The sequence below is a fragment of the Neodiprion fabricii genome, chromosome 7, assembly GCF_021155785.1.
Source record: "Neodiprion fabricii isolate iyNeoFabr1 chromosome 7, iyNeoFabr1.1, whole genome shotgun sequence".
Lineage (NCBI taxonomy): Eukaryota > Metazoa > Arthropoda > Insecta > Hymenoptera > Diprionidae > Neodiprion > Neodiprion fabricii.
The window spans coordinates 10,038,802-10,043,630 of NC_060245.1; positions in this window are offsets into that span (position 1 = coordinate 10,038,802).

The window sequence follows — 4,829 nt, forward strand, 5'->3', positions numbered from 1 at the left end:
ATGAATATATTTATGTATATTATAATTTTCAATTTACATTCGAAAAGAGGGAAATTGAAAACAAAATTTTTTTCCACAACATTCCAATTTTTCAACATTATGTATAATATACTATCGATATATATAAATATATATATATACATATATATCTATATATATATATATATATATATATGTGTGTGTTTATATATCTATACGAATATATATATATATATATATATACATATAAGAATACATATATGAATATATATATGTATATTATAATTTTCAATACACTTTTAAATAAAGGGAAATTAAAGAAAAAATTTTTTCCCACATCATTCCGATCTTTCAAAATTATGTATTATTATGAGAATAATCCCAAATATTCTTATTTATCCGCTTATTCTTTAATTTATTTTTTCTTCATGATATTTTCATCCACAATTAATTTTTAATTTATTACATTATTTGCCTCAATTACCTTTATTCATATTCCATTATATAAATGTATAATATTGATATGTATAAATATATATATATATATATATATATATATATATATATATATATATGAATATATATGTATATATACATGTATATTATAAGTTTCGATTTACTTCCAAAAAAAGGGAAAATGAAAAAACAAAATTTTTTTTCACCTCATTCCGATTTTTTAAAATTATCTTTAATTATCAGAAAAATCCCAAATATTTCCATTTATTCGCTTATTTTTTATTTTATTTTTTTTTTTTATGATTTTTCCATTCACAATTATTTTTTATTTTATCACAATATTTACCTCAATTACCTTTATTCATATTCCATTATATAAATGTATAGTATAGATATATAAGAATATATATATATACCTATATATCTACATATATATATACATATATATTTGTATATATATATATATATATGTATACATATATCAAAATATATACATATATATATATATGAATATATATAAGAATATATGTATGTATATTATAATTTTCAATATACTTTCAAAAAAAGGGAAATTAAAAAAAAATTATTTTTCACGACACTCCATTTTACTAAAATTATGTATAATCATCAGAAAAATCCCAAATATTTTTATATATTCGCTTATTTTTTATTTTTTTTTTTTTATGATTTTCCCATTCACAATTATTTTTCATTTTATCACATGATTCACCTCAATTACCTTCATTTATATTCTATTATATGAATGTATAATATAAGTATATATTAATATATATATAAGCGTATATATCTATATATATATATATATATATATATATATATATGTGCGTATATTTATATATATTTATATACATGAACATATAAAAATATACATATTCATATGAATATATATGTATATATACATGTATGTTATGATTTTCAATTTACTTTTAAACGAAGGGAAATTAAAAAAAAAATTTTTTTCGACGTCATTCCAATTTTTTAAAATTACGTATCATCATTAGAAAAATCCCAGATATTTTCATTCATTTGCTTATTTTTCATGTAATTTTTTTTTATGATTTTTTCATTCACAATTATTTTTTATTTCATCACATTATTGACCTCAACTACCTTTATTCATTTTCCATTATATAAATGTATAGTATAGATATATATGAATATATATATATACATATATATTTGTATATATACATATATATATATATATATATATATATATATATATATATATATATATATAGAGACATATATATATATAAACATTTATATATACATATATATATACATGAACATATGAAAATATATATATATATGAATATATGTGTATATATATATAGGTAGATTATAACTTTCAATTTACTTTTGAAAAAAGGGAAATTAAAGAAAAAATTTTTTCCACGACATTTCAATTTTTTAAAATTATGTATCATCATCAGAAAAATCCTAAATATTTTTATTCTTCCGCTTGTTTTTTATTTTATTTTTTTTCTCATGATTTTTTATTTACTATTATTTTTTATTTTATCACATCATTGACCTCAATTACCTTTATTCATGTTCCATTATATAAATGTATAATATGGTCATGTATAAATATATATATAGACGCATATATCCATATATACATATATACATAAATATGTGTATATATATATATATATATGTGGATATGAACATATAAAAATATATATGTATATATATATGATTATATATGTATATATACATGTATATTATAATTTTCAATTTACTTTTAAAAGAAGGAAAATTAAAAAAAAAATTTTTCCCACGACATTCCAATTTTTTCAAATTATGTATAATCATCAGAAAAATTCCAAATATTTTCATTTCTCCGCATGTTTTTTATTTTATTTTTTTTCTCATGATTCTTTCTTTCATAATCATTTTTTATTTGATCACATTATTTACCTCAATCACCTTTATTCATATTTCATTATATAAATGCATAATATAGATATGTATAAATATATATATACATATTAATCTATATATGTACATATATGTGTAAATATATATATATATGGATATGTATATATATATATATATATGTATATAAACATGTAAAAATTTATACATACATATATATATATATGAATATATATATGTATATTATAATTTTCAATTCACTCTCAGAAAAAGGAAAATCGATGAAAAAAATTTTTCCCACATTATTCCAATTTTTTAAGATTATGTCAAATTATTATAAAAATCCCAAATATCTTTACTCATTCGCCAATTTTTCATTAATTTTTTTTCTATGATTCTCCCATTCACGATTATTTTTCATTCTATCACATTATTGACCTCAATTACCTTTATTTATATTCTTTCATATGAGTGTATAATAGAAGTATATATAATTATATGTACATACGTATATATCTATATATATATATATATATATATATATATATATATATATATATATATATATATATATATATATATATATATATATATATATATATATATATATATATATATATATATATATACATATATATGTGTGTGTGTAAATATGTATATATATATATATATGAACATATTGAAATAGATATATACATATATATTTGAATATATATGTATATATACATGTATATTATAATTTTCAATTCACTTTTAAAAAAAAGGAAATTAAAAAAAAAATTTTTTTCCACGATATCCCAATTTTTTGAAATCATGTATAATTATCAGAAAAATCCCAAATATTTCCATTCATTTGCTTATATTTTATTTTATTTTTTTTCTTATGATTTTTCCATTCACAATTCTTTTTCATTTTATCACATTATTTACCTCAATTACCTTCATTCATATTCTATTATATGAATGTATAGTATAGATATATATGAATATATATATATACATATATGTCTATATATATACATATATATCTATGTATATACATATATATTTGTATATATATATATATATATATATATATATATATATATATATATATATATATACATATATATTTATATATATACATATATAAATACAAACATATAAAAATATATATATGTTTGTATTCTATAATTTTCAATTTACTTCTCAAAAAAGGGAAATTGAAAAAAGAATTTTTTTCCACGACATTCCAATTTTTTAAGATTATGTAAAATCATTATAAAAATCCCAAATATCTTTATCTATTCGCTTATTTTTCATTTTATTTTTTTTTCATGATTTTTTCATTCACAATCATTTTTTATTTTATTACATTATTTACCTCAATTACCCTTATTCATATTACATTATGTAAATGTATAATACAGATATGTATAAATATATATATATACACATACATCTATATATGTGTATATATATATATATGTATTTATATATGTGTACATAAACATACGAAAATATATACATATATATATATATGAATATATATATGTATATTATAACTTTCAATTTACTTTTAAAAAACGGAAAATTGAAAAAAAAAAATTTTCCCTCGACATTCCATTTTTTTTAAATTATTTATAATCAACAGGAAAATCCTCAATATTTTTATTCATTCGCTTATTTTTTATTCGATTTTTTTTTTTCTCGATTTTTCCATTTACAATTATTTTTTATTTCATCACATTATGTACCCCAATTTCCCTCATTCATATTTCATTATATAAATGTATAGTATGGATATATATCAATATATATATATATACATATATAACTATATATATATATATATATATATAAGTATACATATATATATATATAGAAACATGAAGGAATATATATATATGTATATATATGAATATATATATGTATATCATAATTTTCAATTTACTTTTGAAAAAAGGAAAATTGGAAAAAAAAATTTTTTCCACATCATTCCAATTTTTCAAAATTATGTATAATATAATATCGACATACATGAATATATATATATATACATATATATCTATATATATATATGTATGTGTTTATATATCTATATGAATATATATATATACATATAAGAATATATATATGAATATATATATGTATATTACAATTTCCAATTTACTTTTCAATAAAGGGAAATCAAGAAAAAAATTTTTTCTCACAACATTCCGATCTCTCAAAGTTATGTATGATTATCAGAAAAATCCCAAATATTCTTATTTATTCGCTTATTCTTTATTTTATTTTTTTTATGATTTTTTCATCCACAATTATTTTTTATTTTATCACATTATTTATCTCAATTACCTTTATTCATATTCAATCATATAAATGTATAATATTGATATGTATAAATACATATATATAGGTATATATCTATATATATATATATACATATATATTGATATATATATATATATACATATATATTTATATATACACACATATGTATGTATATA